The sequence below is a fragment of the Falco biarmicus genome, chromosome 2 (genome assembly GCF_023638135.1).
Source record: "Falco biarmicus isolate bFalBia1 chromosome 2, bFalBia1.pri, whole genome shotgun sequence".
NCBI classification, from domain to species: domain Eukaryota; kingdom Metazoa; phylum Chordata; class Aves; order Falconiformes; family Falconidae; genus Falco; species Falco biarmicus.
The window spans coordinates 113,728,524-113,743,917 of NC_079289.1; the positions used below are offsets into that span (position 1 = coordinate 113,728,524).

A 15,394-nucleotide genomic window follows, 5' to 3' on the forward strand; every position below is an offset into this window, starting at 1 on the left:
CTGCCAGTGCATGTCAGGAACAGCTCGGGAGCTAGTCTCCCCCAGCATCAGTCCTACAGGCTTGAGGGAATCTCCAGCCAGTGAGACAGTGTCAGACCACAGCAGGAGGCTGAGCTCCTGGGAGCTGACTGGGGTTTGCTTACCCTGTCCAGAGTGTCCTCCCTCAGAGACGGATCTCTTCTGGGAGCTGAACCCTGACGGAGAGGTGGGCTCCAGCAAGACCAAGGAGCTGTGCTGAAGCTCACCCTTCAGTCAACTTCACCTGCTCTTCCCTCTACCTGTGCAGGCTCAGCAAAAAGAGGTAAAGGTCTGTTCTTTCTGTTCTTCTCACTTTGGGAAACATATATATGTATACACACGTCTATCTTTGTAAAGCAGCAATTCATCTAGCTGGAAGTTAGGACAAGATGAATGTCTAGTGGCTAGGTAGATGAGGACCCCGTGCTTGAAAATGACTTGCTGGTCCTTTGGACAAACCCTTTATGCTCTCCATGGTTTGGTTCCTCCACCTGTAAAGCAAGGAGCGTGTTTATAGGAGCTGTAATTACATTACCATTTGCAAAGCACTTCTCTGCTCAGAGATGCCACAGAGTTGAGAACTGGAAGCAGTAGCTGTGAGAGTGCTGTGCTTTATTTCCAGTAACATAAAGCTCACAACTGAGCAGTCACTTTGGGACAGATGATCATTTCTCCTCAGTGAGATGAAAAAACCTTCCAGTTTTTCTTGCTGAAAACTTTACTGGTGAATGAGACTAACATATAGTGACGTTTCATGCCTCGCTGTTTCTTGTTTCCTCTTTCCTCACTCTGTGCTGGTTTGGTACTCTGGGCTGGGAAGGGGAAAGCATCCTTCTGTAATCGAATAATTTGGGATTTTTTACTAAATAAGGAACTGTTACTATACGACTGCTCCCCCTCATTCAGGGGCCCATCGTCACATGCTGCTCCTGTTCCCCTGGGTCCAGCCCGTCCTTGGGAACTTGCCTCCTGCTGGAGGATGCCTTCAAGCTGTCTCCAGTGGTCTAATGTATAACAGAGAACTTCCTTCTCCCTCCTTCTCTTTCAATCATGTCCGCGGTTTTTTAGATAAAATGTTTCACCAGGCAGGTAGCATCCATCAGTGCTTTAGAGAAGGTACTAGAGGTGCCTGTCCAGCATGGGACAAGATGAAGAATCAGAATATGTGCAGTGCTGTGGCCAGGCATCAGAGATGAAATACATATGAAAAGTTTCTATCTCAACCGCTGCTGGGTGATGTTTTTTTCTGAAATTTCCCAATGCAATAAATCTGATATCCTCCCCAAGCACGAAGTCCTCAGTAATGGCAGGAAAGGACAAGACATTTTCCCTTCAGCCTCTGAAGTTCTCAGATCTCAGGAGAGCATCTACCCACATTCCAAACAGCCTTCCAGCAAAGCCAGATGCTCCGAGAACATGTTTTATGTGAAGAAGGTCTTTCATATGTGAGCTCTCAAATATATTTGCAGACCTTCTCCACGCATTGTGTCGGCTTGCTCTTTTTGTTTGTTTAAAGCCCTGACACAGAATGAATCTTCCATTAAATATCTATGGGATCAATGCCAAAAAACTCATCACACATACTCTATTCAGGATTTACCTGGCTTCTGTGTGAAAGGGAGCGGCTCCGATAAGGCAATAAGGCAAGTACAGGAAACAGAATGAATAAGGGACCTCTTGGCTTATCAAGTTCAATCCCTTTGAATAACAGGCAAATACAAAACAAATGGCCTTTTCTAAACTTACTAAGCTCTGTCCTAAATCTCATTAGGTTTCCGCCCTCACTTGTGCTACTAGAACGCTGTTCCAGCACCTCCTCCCCTGCTCTGTTGCTTAGAAACCTTCTGATTCCCAACCTAAATTCATTCATGGCCAATTTATATCTATTTATTCTTGTGCCACATTGTCCTTTAGCTTATGTAGCTCTCCCAAACCCCAATTTCTAAAAGTATTTATAGGCAGCAAACCTCTCATCTCTTAACCTTTGTTCTGCCAGACTAAGTAACTAAGCTCGCTTATAGTATTCACCCTGCAGGCACATCACACCGTGTTTTAATTACCTTGGGTAGCTGCACTAGCATGAAGTTCAGTGCAAAATAATGAATGCAGAAAAGCTCAAACGGGCATGGCATCGATTTTCAAATCGGCTCAAATCTCTCTCTGCAGTCACTTCTATGACTGATAGGTAAACATACCCTTAGCCGAGAGACACCTTCCGTCCCTCGGATCCCCCTGTTGCCTCTCTCTGCACCTGTTCCAGGCTGGATATCTTTCTTGAATGCGGGTGAGCAGCACTGCACACATTATTCTGGTGGAGTCTCACATCCTCTTGGATGACATTCATTTCACTGGCTGCAACTGGAAATACTGCTCTGTCCTGAAAGCTCACTAGCCTTCCACCCCGACATAGCATCACTGGTTCCTCCTCCTTTGGTGACCTTCACCCAGGACATTCCCTGTCTCAGTCCTGCCAACGAGGAACTCCCAATTGCTAAAGGAGATTCCTGCTACTCCCTGAGCAACAAGTTCCTAGTGTGTGACTTTGCACTCCCCTGCTCAACCTCACCTGGATCGCTCCAGTCACAAAGAGCCTTCAACTCTCCGAGTGCTGGAATCCACCTCTGCCCTGGTGATACCTCCCAGCTTTGTTCCATCAGCAGATTTCACTAACATTTCTACTTTCAGTGCCAAGGGTAATTAACACAAATATTAAAAAATATCAGTCCCAAGAGCAACCTTTGAGCAGCCTGACAGATAACTTCCCTTCAGCCTATTAGGGAACTGGTGTCTCGGTTTTGTCAGTCTCTTAGCTGCCTAAGGATTTCTCCAATACTCCCTGTTTTTTTTTTTCAGCTGAATCTTCTCTACTAATTTGCTTCTTCTGGGACACCGTATCATATGCCTTACTGAAGTCTAGGTAGATCAGGTCTGCTATGTTTCTTTGACCTAGGGGGTCAGGAATCTTACCCCAGGAAAGCTATTTACCTCTGATCAAAAGATGGTACATGTCGTGTTATTTTCCCCTAACCTCCTGGCTTTATTTCTCCTTTCCTTCAAAATCTGTTCCACAGCATGGTAAAGTGCTGAGATCTGCAAGCTGCACATGGCAAGCTGTCAGCTGTTCTCCTCATTCCCACTGTCTGGGGGAGCATTCTCTTCCACTTGCTCTCCTCACTCAAGTCATACAAGTTTTGCATAGCAGTCTCCTGGGGAGGGGAGGAAAAATCCTTCTTCCCAGCTTATCAGTGGGCAAAGCAGCTATTTCTCTAACTGTGAAGCTGAAGAAGCTGCCATGACCCCTGGGTTTCCTTGAAGAGAGTGCAGTAGAGAAGGGACAACACGCAGAGGGGCTGGCTGAGGTATCCGTACAGCATCTCTACTCACCTTTCTGTCTTTTGCCTCCCTGTCTGCCTTCACCCATTTCCTTCCTGTGCATCAGAATTCAAATAGTTCCCAAAAACAACAAAAGAAAGGATCCCATAACAGTTACCTCACGTGCATGATGCCCGTATTGGAGAGAAACCTTCTCCCCTGCCTCGTTCATTCAACAGAACCAGGCTGGATCTTCTGGATCCAGAGATGAACTCTGTAGGAGAATAAAAGTGCCACTCAGGAACGATACCGGGGTAGGAAACACAGAGGAGGGAGCAGGGAGAATCCGACCTGACCATCCTGAGCGTACAGCAACGTGTCAGCCATGCAGGGAGGGGATTACATCTCAGACGGCTCGCTCACAGGACCTGCCTCTCCACAGCTCATGAGGAACGCTTGACAAGCCTTAGCTAGCCTATCCCAAAGCCATCTGTGAGCTAGATCTGTATTGTTAACACCTTTTTTTGGACACTTCTTTGGTGAAGTCCTTGACAATTTCACTAGCATAAAATCAACAGGACTTCACATAATAATGCTTTATGGAAATTACTCGAGAAAGGTGAAAGAACGCAGTGGTATTCTCCTTCCCATGAAATTCCATCACAGGTATGCAACTGCCAGGCAGCAGAGGGAGGGACAGCACCAGAAACATTCCCATTTTCTTGAAAGCCACAGAAGGCCTTTCAGTAAAGTTCAGAATGAAGCAGCAGATGACTACGGGTCTCCCCGCACCAGTTTACTGAGCTGCCATGGGAATTCACGGTGTTCATGTCCCACGCTAACCATGCAGCCCTCCTGAGAAGGAGCTGCCCTCAGCTTCAGAGGGAGGGTGTCCACGCAGGACATGCCTCCGGAGGCGGCCTCTGCACAGCACTGTCCCCACGTAGGCTGGCTTTGTCTTGTGACTAAAAGGGATTCAGAGGTTAACTCTGAATCTAAATTAGCAGGAGAACGGTGATTAGCTTAGAAGAGTTGCCAGCACTATGTAGTCTTTCTGTGGACTGCCTTTGCTTCACGAGCTACGCTATCTGCTCGCATAGGGACCGCTGGGCAGTTATGCTCTGGGTGGGAGATATCTAGCCCAGGATGGATTGCTGGAGGGACACCCGCCGGAGCTTGTGCACAGCAAGCCTGTTCACAGGGCAGCGGAGTCTTCTGTGCAAACCTCACCCTCCTGACACTGGTTGTCTGAGACCAGCCTTTATCAAAGCCAGGAGACGTCTCTGGCTCACCCTCCCCTCCGGGGCCTGATGGGCAGGAATCAGAGGCTCGACTTGACCCACACACGGAACACCAACCTTCAGACACTGGCTGTGCCAAAAGCATTTCTTTAGAAAGGCCCAAATGCTCACACAGCGGCCCGTGTGTGCGCAGGGAGGTGGCGGGGCATGCGTATGTGTCAAAAAACACCTCTCCTGAAGGGCAGGTTATTCTCTTTTTATCAGGAAGGGTGCCCGTCAGACCCTCCAGGGAAGCATCTGGTGCCCTACAGGAGAAGGCCACGGCTGCCCTGGGCCCCTGGGCCAAGCCAGCAGAGCAAGTGTTATGCTATTTGCAGAGGTGGAGGACCTCTACACACGGACTCTGCTTTGCCACGTTAAGCCGAAATAAGTCAGAAAAATGTCCTTTGTTGATGTCTCGCGTGGGAGAAGCTTCCCAGGGCTGGGCTGGTGTAGCTGTGGGACACCGCTGTCTCTTTTCATTTAAGGCAGGCTTAGACCATGGCGTGTTATCTGGGGGAGGAGGTGTGAGGGACAGCGGCAGCGGCGACTGGAAGGGACAGCGCGAAGCCGGCAGCAAGTGCATCCTGTCGGCATGGGGAGGGTGGCACAGGGAGAGCCTGAGAATGGAGAGGGAGGAATGAGGTCCATGGTCTTTAAAGGATAAACAAGAGGAAACTAGATTTGAAAAGAGCAAGATTAAGCTAGAGGGGGTGGGAGAGACGAGAAAAGTAGGTGAAGAAAGAAGAGGGGGAAAGGCAGAGAGCCAGTGGGGAAGACAGAAAGTGACACAGAAAGGGGGGTGGAGAAAGAGAGAGGAAGAGAGAGAGAGAACCATATTAAAGGAATAAACCCAAGCAACTGAGAAGAACAAGGAGTCCAACTCAACCTCAGAAAGGAAAAGTGCTAAAGCAAGGAAAGGAGGCAGAAGACAAGACACTGGAAAGCCGGTAAGTAACCACGCGGGGGAAATAACAGAACTGCAGAAGCATCGATGGCAGATGAAGCTGTTACACTCAAGGAGAAAACAGCATGAGGGGAGAGAAGGACGTGGTGAGGCAGGAAAAGAAGGACGGCCAAAAATAACCCAAGAAATTTACTTTTTCCTTTCAATTTCTCTCCAAAACAATCCCACTAGCAACAAGATGGGTTTGGGACATTTTCAAAATTAAACTCTTTTTGCCAGACAGCTACCAAAATGGGGAGGAAGCCTCCCTGCGATCAAAGGGATAGCAACAGACTTCAGTGTACGGGAAAGCAGCATAAGAGCCCCAAGTAGCCTTAGACGTTATAATGTGCAAATTGCAAGTTTCTGTCAGATCCCGTCTCAGCATGCTGTCAGGCTGCTCAGGGGAGGGTGGTGAAGGGAACTCTTACCTATGAGAGGCTCTCAGGGTATAAACACTTGATCAAGTGTCTGCGTTGAACCGCCTATATTCCAAAGCGCACAGGATGGTTTCAAAATATCGCCGTTTCTTTTCCTTGAGAATATTGGGTCCCGAGCGGTCTGTGACACGGAGCCTGGGAATGCAACTCAAATGTAGAGAAGTGCCTTGCTCGTATCTCCCAGTCACCCGTCCTGCACGCGCCACGGGGGGAATGCCTTTCTCCTCCATCCCGACACTGCCCAGGGCAGCCTCAGCAAAGAGGCACACAGACCTGAAGGGACAAATGCCCTCTCCCACTAACAGCTGCTGCTTACTTTTATTTGCCTTCCTAAGTTTTTTCCGCTTTTTGAACTTGGAATAATCATTCAATTATATTTTCCATAATTGAATACTGGTAGCGTTGTCACTGCATTTCAAAGAATAGTTTGGCTTGAAAATGCGGTACCCCTATACATCCACCTGGAAAGAAGCAATCACAATGAGTGTAAAGGTTGCCTGCTAATTGCCACCTCTGATCTGTGCTGACTCCTTTGATTTCCTGAAGGGTCATTTTACTTGCCATTTGTCATGTCTAATGAGCTTTGTGGCACTCTGATTTTAACAGCTCAGGTAAACTGAGGCAGTGCCTCTGTCCCTGAAGTACCATAAAAACAATTGGAGGATCGTGTAATTAGCATTTATTTAAGGACAAACCTTAGCTAAAAAAGTCATAGGCTGAATGAGCCTTTATCGTTGAATTCTTTCTTCATGCTAATAAACCTGTCAAACTATCTCGGTGAAGCAGTGTGTGTGAGAGTTTTTCCCTACTGCTGCCTATCTGACCCTCTCTTTAAGACTAAAGAACTTAATGCATGTAATATATGTGTGTATATGCATGTGCAGCTAGGAGCAGGTTGAACTGTTATTCAGAAGCCTCACAGTATTCAGTATTTGCACCAGAAGCAAAAAAAATCTGCATTTGCTGGTCTTTTCAAATTCTGCTCTGAGAAGAGCACAGATTTCTAACTCTTTTCCCCCTTTGCTTAGGAGTAGAACAGTAGTTTAGGAGAATTCCTGAGGCTTCAGGGTTTAAAATACTCATCAGGCTCCAGTCGCTTGGGAACTATGTTAAGTATTCCTGCTACTATAACTATTTGGGGTTGTTGGTTTTTTTCCACTCAACAGTATATATTATCGCAACATTTTAGTATTACGAGCTTTCAAATGAAAAATTCAAACCTTGCCAGAAAATACAGAACTTCATACTCTACCCTCTCTTTTCTTTTTGACCTTCAGGCAGATTTCACACATTCTGCACTTTTGCCCTTGTTTTGTGACTTATCTTGCAGCATTGAAAACAGACAAGAAGGAATGAGTAATTCAGCACTGTACCATGTCATTAGGGAGCACATTTCAGAGACTGCTCCACACCTCGGGTGTTGTTGTATGAGGCACAAGGACAGAGGCTTAAAATTAGAAATAGCTCCCAGGAGGCACCAGAGAAACTTCAGTTTGGGGGCTAAGAATTTAGGGGGGGGGTGGGGGTGGTGTGTCAATTTTACAGCTATTGATAAGCAACAGAGAGATCTCTATGAACTCGAGAATGCCAGCTCTTTCCTGCAACAAAGAAATATTTGTGCCACACAGTAAGCAATGAGCACAGAGACGCATGCTTCTAAGTCTCTCTAGTGTGTCTATAAAGAGGGGTCAGTGGTTTTTAATGTAAGAACCGAGGGGGTTACACTTACATTTCCATCCTTCCTCATTATCTTTGTCATTATGGACATGCCTTGAGAATGGCTGAGAATTTCCACACGAAACTCCTCTCCCCTAGAAGCAGAGAAGGTGACAGATGCCAGTCTGTGTCGCTTTGGAAGGGAAGCAATGCGGTGAGGGTGACTGCTGCAGAGCTCCAGGGTCTTCGGCTGATTCAGATGTCTGGTGAAGGGAAGGAATAGTGGGATGGGAGGAAAACTGTTTCCAGTTTAAAATTAGATAAAGCTCTCCAAGAGGACTGAGGTTAATTCTTGCTTCTTACTCCAATTTCCTCTGTTATGATGGGGCAAGCCACTTAAGCCGTGTTTCTTCACAAATGCCCCCTCAGTGGTGTCGTCTTATGGATATCTGACTTGTAGATGTGGTCCAGCTGGTGGAAGTGATAAACTCTCCCACTCCAGCATTAACCACACAGAGCTCTGCTTTGAACATACATTATATAGTGCTAAGTACACTGAAAAAAAAACCCCAGATTAGCAACATTGCCAAACAGTTTCAAAAATTAATGAACATTTTTTATCTTAATTTCTCACTGCCTTAGTTCCTCAGCTGTAAAGCTGATCTAATACCACCTCCCCACCTCCGGGTGGTAATGAAAATAAGTAAATTAATAATTGCGAAGCAATCAGATACTGTTGCGATGAAAGCCATAGGAAAACCCATGAGGAAACTAATAATTCTGTCCTTAGAACTGAACTTGAATAACGTACAGTAAATGAGGCACAGGCCACCCACTGAACAATGAGGAGAAAAGAAAACATTGAATAGCTGCTGTTCAAGAAAGCCCCAGCCAGGCTGGCACAGAACAAGGCAGGCATCCTGTGCAAAGAATGAGGTGACAATGTGAGGATGTGGTTAAAGGCTCATAGCTATGAGGCACAGGCACAAAGAGATTGAATTAAGATTACTGAAAACAGTAACTCTAGCATTTCCTAACTCCCTGCCGCTGGGTTTTGCAAATTCAGTATTAGATGTTTATAAAGGGGTGGTGGTGATGGTGCATGTATATACGTACATACACTCAGTATATAAAATAACCCACTCACAAGCTATAGACAGACTTCACTATGAATGAGAAATTAAATACTTCAGGCAAGGATACAGCAGTGAGGCTGGAGTGTGAAAAGAATCTTACGGATTTTTGGAAAGAAGGCAGAAATGAGATTTGACAAGGTAGTACTAAGTGGGAAGTAGATAGTCAGTGAAAAATTCCCCTTTCTAAAGCTGAAAGCCTTAGCAATCTGGGTGCTGTAAAGAGTTAAATGGTCAAAACTGCCAAAAACCTGAGGCAAGGCTCTGCAGGGGGGAGCTTGACTGTAGGAGAGCAACTGGGAAGTGATAGGCAGGGAGACACTGTGCGGAGAGTAGGGAAGAAGGGATGGGAAAAGTCTGAATGAGAGACCTCTCCTTCTCCCATTACCTCTCCAGTCTGTTTCATTTCAACACTATAACAAGTTGCACCTCGTGCAGTCTATGAAGCAGCCTAAAATCACATGGGCAGGTTTTTGCTGCTATATTGGACCCAGTGTGACGCCTGCCATCCCCGGCACCCTTCTTATACCAGCCTCCCCTGCTGACTCAGCAGCGCTTAAAATCAGCTTCTCTCAGCAGAGCTCAGGAACAGCTTTACTACAGCAGCCCCCAAATTTCTCAGCGTGTTTCTCTTTCCCAGAGCTCTCCCTGCCCTGTTCGTCCCCTCCCCTGTATACAGCGCTGGCCAATTCTGCATTGTCTGCAAATTCATACCAGTTAGCGTCTCCCTGCAAAGATAAAGAAACTGGAAAGAGCACCACGCTCTGTACCGAATCCTGACCTGGCTGCTCTTCAACCTGTTAGGTAAGGAGTAAGAAGAGTAATATCCATTAGCCTCTTTGCAGCATTTACATCAGGGAGAGAATTGGTGGTTTTTTCTAGCAAAAAGCACATGTAAGGCTTCACTTAGCTTATCCCAAGTCCAGTTTCATCAAATCTGTTGGGCTCTCTGGGGACCCACATTTCTCTAAGGCAAAGAGAGAGAGTCCCAAGAGAATTAGAGGGGCTCCCTGCATGCTAAGTGCAAGCCCGGGTACCACTGTCATGTAATTATTTGATGCATCCTTGTCAAACACAGTGGGACTAATTCATTCCTCAGCTTGACTCATCTGAGTCCAAGGTCTTCTCTCCTTGGTCTCCAGTATCCACATCAGGCAGAGCTTTGCCCTAATATTTGGACACATGAAAGCATATTTTGAGCCTAGCCAAGGGGAGAGGAGGAAAATAGCAGTAGATGTCCTGGACAGACAAATAATAAAAATGCAGTTAACTGGGAGACTGCCGCTTCCACCACCACTTCAGATTAAAATATTTCACATAATAATGCCATCTGTGTGTGTAACACATCCCTGATGTACACACTTGGAGGTGTTGAGTGATTTCCCTCAGTCTTTGTCTTCATGCATGTCAGGACTGTGTGTGTGTTCAGGAGGTGACGGGTCATTCAACTCCCTTATCTTCTCACCCACTCTCTTTTTTGTGAACTCGGAGATTTTCCACATTTGGAGAGGAGGGGGAAAGCACACCTCATCAAGGAATAACAAGCTGTCTGCAACTGCAAGCAGGGCCAGTGGTCTGGATACCAGTACGACCCTTCCAGAAATTGCAATGAACTCAGGAGAAGCAGAGGGATGAGAAACATCAGATGTCTGTCTTCTAGGACAGGAACTGTTAACACAGAGCTCTGCCTCTCCCATGAGATTGGAGCACTGGAGTCAAAGTCACTGCTCCTGATACTGGTCCAGCACAGGACTTTGAACCCAAGGAACTAGAAAGGAACCTAGGCAAACATATCAGATTTGTTGGGGGTTTTTTGAAGCATAAAGATGTACAAACCTATTTAGTCCAGATCCATACACAAATCAAGAGTTACAAATTTGGGTAAACAACTGGCCTATTTCAGGAAGAAATTTATCATAAGCACATGCATGCATATACAAAGCCAGAGGGATGGTGCTTGCACAAAAATGCCTAATAGGTCACTGCTTGTTTGTTGTATACACATATGAAGAAGCCAATATCAGTAAACAGTGAACAAAAAGATACCTGCTGAGGTGGGCTTTGGCATCAATCTATGTCACAACGCTATGAAAAGCCTCCAGCACTCACAGCATTGTACCCACGCTGGGCAGTGCATTTCTAACCTTATTCATCTTCTAATATTTTAAGTCATGTGTCCCCAAAATGCATCCTGACCAGGTCCTGGCCACAAAGGAACACCGTGTAAGTACATCAAAAAGGCTGCTTCTTCCTTTTGGGCACTCACCATGGCTGCGCACCCTGCCATGTAATGACAAGTTAATCTCTTAGAAAAGCACAAAATAATAATAATAATAATAATAATAATAATAATAATAATAATAATAATAATAATAATAATAATAATAATAATAATAAAGAACCTCTGGTTCTTCTGTGTGTACCTGCTATAGAAGAGTAGTACAAGAGAGGTTTCTTTCAGGTCACCAAGACAGTATTGTCCTGGGGCACAGGAGAGAAGGGCTGTGGTCTGTAGAAGCAGATGTTCCTTGTGCTGTAGAAGCAGTGTTGTGTCGCTATCACCAAGTCTAAGAGGCAGTGCTGCACAGAAAAAAAGACACAGGTTTGCAAGTCACAACCCCTGAGCTCTGTCCCCAGACTGCCACTAACACAGTGACCTCAAACTTGCCCTTTTTGTACCCCATCGATCACCATCTGCAGGACAAAGATGACAGCATCTGCACTGGGTGGGATGCTGCGAGGCTGGATTACTGCTAACGGAGGGGCTGGAGATCCTTAAGTGAAGGTGCAGCTGTATAGCAAAGCAACGTTAACTAATTAATCTCCAGCACAGAACTGAAAGTGTCCTTCCTAAGCATCGACAGGTGTGAGGGGCCAGTTCTGCAGTGCAGGGACCAGTCAGGCTGCAGCCTGACATTTGTCAACACAGGGGAAAAGATCGGTGTCTGCATACCACCCATGGCAGCTAGGTGTTTAATTTTAATTTATTTTAATTAACCCACACACTAGCCTGGACCTGGTATGAGGTGACACAGCTGGAGGAAGGAAGGCCACAAGCAATTCCCAGGCAGTGACCATGCCATAGGTGACCTGGATGCTCCACTGCACAGGGCTGTCACTTCTCGTGTGCCCAGTAGCTAAAGGAGATGGCTACCACCCCACTTGGTAGCCCAGAGGGGATGGACTTGTTGCATGGCCTCCACACACAGCCCCACGGCTGCTGTGTGAGCCTCTTCACGACATCTTGGGCCCCAGCCTTCCAGTTCGTTGGGACATCTGGTTCACTATCAGATACCTTTGTATCCAATTGAACAAGTCACAGACACAGACTGGGCAAAAATACAATGGCTTTGACTTCGTTACTTTCCCCCTCTCTGCAAGCTGTGCTTGCCCCACACAAAGGAGCCTTCCTCGTAGAGCCTCTCCGCGCACCCCCGGGACCTGCCAAGGGGAAGAGGTGAGCCCAGCGAGGGAGATCAGAAACAGCATTATAATCAGGCTCTCCACTTTATTTTAGAAACATCCTGCAGAGCTGGCGACCTCCTGTCACCTTCCTTGTGGGAAAAGTTAGCGTGAAGTGTCAAGCTCAGCTATTTATATCACTGCTGATAGCCTCGCCTGTCTTCAAAAGAGGGGGAAACTTTCTTCCTAAAACCCATGGGGAAATAAACTCATATAAAGAAGATGATTGCACACGAACAGCCCTCCTGGCTCTCTGGTGTGAATTTCCTAGCTGTTTGGCAGAGCTCTGGCTAGTCCCACCAGAACGAGCATGCTGGCTGGAACAAGCAGCAGCGATGTGAAATGCTTGCCTGTCCTTCAGAGCATGCGGCATCACCAAGAGGATGGGCAAAACTGCTCTGAGAGCAATGGATGCTTCCCCTCCCGCAGAAAAAGGCAGTGGAAAACAGGAATGGAGGAGAGCAGCCCACGGCTGGCAAGCCAGCCTGGCATACTAGCAGGTGCTATCCCCGCTGGGGTATTTTTGTCATGGAATTTGACAGTCACAAGGCAGCCCGGAGCTAAGCGGACTTTTTTTTTTGTTTTGCCCAGCTTTAGTAGCGTTCCAGGTGATGATTAAACCAGGACGGGCACGTCACTGGGTTTGTGCCAGGCGACGCTGCTCTTTGTCATACGCACGTTTGCGGGTGCCAAGATCCCATGACGGCGCACAGCTCCCCTGTTGATCCAGCAGAAAGCTGCCAGCCAAAAGGACAGCCGGGCAGCGGCACGGCCCACGGCTCTGCATGGATATGCATGACTCTGCTCTCACGACAGTCTTCTATCAGGTGCTGAGACCCCGCAAAGGTACCCAGAGGTGTTTTTTGCTGAGTCACGTCAGAGCAAGACAAGATTTGTCTGACCGAGCCCAAACGAGGAACACAAAAGGCCACAGACGCTGGCATTCTGAGAGGTCAAAGTAGGCAAGGACAACAGTAGTCTGGGAATGAGGAAAGGGAACTATATGGAAAATTCCCAAGAATAGTTAAGAAAGGCTAGCTCAGAGGCAGTCCTGCGTAGCCAGGAAAAGCTGTCAGGAGGTGACAACAATCCCTCTCTGCTTACTGGCAGCAGAGTGCTAGATTGCTCTCTTCTGCTGCTCTAGAAGGCCCTCGGTGTGGCATTGCCAGAATAGCTCACTAATAACTAAAAAACATCTAAGCCAAAAATACTGCTCTAGGAGGGAAACGCCTTCTCTTGGTTTTCAAAGCCCATTCTCCTGTGGCCACCTACCCCCTGGCAGCAGTGTCTCACCTCTCTGTGAGGCTGCAGCAGGATGCTCGGCAGGCATCTTTGGGCAGCCCCTCCTTTAAGCAGCCTTGTGCAGGGGAGCAGCCGGCAGGGAAAGGCAGAGGAAATGGCCCTATTATCCAGCCTAATCCTCACGGCTGCCAGCCTTGGATCCTTCTGATTTACATCCTCTTGGAAAATTTTCTTCATGCGTGAGCCAGGTGAATTACTGTTATTCTCGCATCCATTAACATTTTTATTTCTGAATTCCTCTTGTGCTTACATTTGCTTTACTTTGTGTTCTGTACACATTGATTTTTACAATTTACAAGTGTCTAGGTTTAGCAGCCTTCCCTAGGGAAAACAAGCCATGGTAAAATTTCAAACTGCCTGCACATTGAACTGTAGGTAGCTGGTTGCCTTGTCTGCACTCTGGGGAAAAAAAAAAAAAAAAATTAAAACCCCTGACTTCAGTGCAACAGTATGTAAATATTTCTCATCCCTGATTTATCTGCCTGTATTTAATGCCCTAGTACTCACAGAGTGAAGCCACACGCTAAATTCTCCAGAATGCGGTAACTGTGCTAAAGCCGTTTCAGAAAGTAAGACAGACCCACACATTTGGCAGTTTTTATCAGCGCAGACAAGAGGAGTCAGAAAGACTTGCTGATTTTCTGCATTACTGCTCCTCCAGTTCTGGGCTGGCAGCAGATGAAAGCTGCTGCATTCACCAGGCAGCCGCCAGGACCCACGTCAGCCCGAGTGCAGCATGCCTGCCACAGCAGACAAGAGCCAAAGCCCATCCTTTCCTTCCCAGCGCGCCCTTTCTCCCTCCTCACCCGGCTTCTGGCAGGCGGTGGGGCAGCAAGTGGCCACCTCCCTGCCTCCTGACCTGCACAGTCCTCACCTTGCCACAAGGCAGTCCTCAGCAGCACCGGGAGTTTAGGGATTCAACTTCTGATCTTTGCCCCATCCATCCTTGCAGATGGACGCCGCATACAGACAAGCGATGGCATAAGTCATCGTGTGCGCTGCTACGCTGGATTATATCACTCACGTAACCAGAGGAAGGGATGCCGTTACCCCAGCAAGTGTTCTCTCTCTGTTCTCCAGCTCTTGCTCACAGGAAAACTGCACAATATTGCTGCAGTAAATTTTCAGCTTTTAACAGTGTCTACTCTCCACAGACATTCTTTGCACAGTAAAACTAATTGGCTCTTAAAGACAGGCCAAGGGACAATAAAGAAGAGTTAACAATTTGGTCCCTATGGCTTTGGGATTCACTTTGTCTAGTGCTTTTCATATTTCATTATGATAATTATTAGGTTTTTCATGTATTTATCAAAAGCATATTTTCAAAGAGAGTGACTGTGGGAGAATATTCTCTCTGAGGTAACACTGCACACTTCATAGCACCTGGCCCTTAACTCATGCACAGGGGAGGGCTCCGCTGGGAAGGTGAGTATGGTGAGTATAACTGGATCAAATGATTGCTCAAGCACTCCCGTAGAGACCCACAAAAGATGGATTAAACCCATCGTTCTCTGTTTATCCACGAGGTTAAGTGACTTGGCCAGAAAAAGTCTGTCAGAGTCAGAAACAAAATTGAAGCAGGCCCTTCTACATCTTCACTTTGCAACCTTACTAGCAGCCCACCAAACCTTTCCTCTCATCAAACCACCTACCAAACAGCGCTTCCCAGGAGCTGCTGGTCCTCGGGCGGCATTCCAGAGGAGACTTTTCTTTGTCTCATTTCAACTATGAATTTTGTCTGCTCTTAAGCAAGAGCAAGATCCACCATACAGAGTTTGCAGCAGTCCCCTCTCAGAGAGGCGTGACAGGGTGGCAGCAGATTAGGTTTGCAGGGCTGGCACAGCT

General features: G+C 47.0%; 1 protein-coding gene across 3 annotated transcripts in view; it reads left to right on the forward strand.

Annotated features, from left to right (window-relative positions):
• Positions 1-15,394, forward strand: part of GJA5 (gap junction protein alpha 5) — an 18,986-nt gene continuing 3,592 nt past the window's right edge. Inside the window, exon 1 of one of the 3 annotated variants that reach the window (XM_056329250.1) lies at positions 1-307. The gene's annotated coding sequence lies outside the window, so the exon portion shown is untranslated. Of the gene's footprint in view, positions 308-4,960; positions 5,561-15,394 lie in introns of those variants that run through there. The other 2 variants (XM_056329249.1, XM_056329251.1) reach the window with 2 other exon arrangements.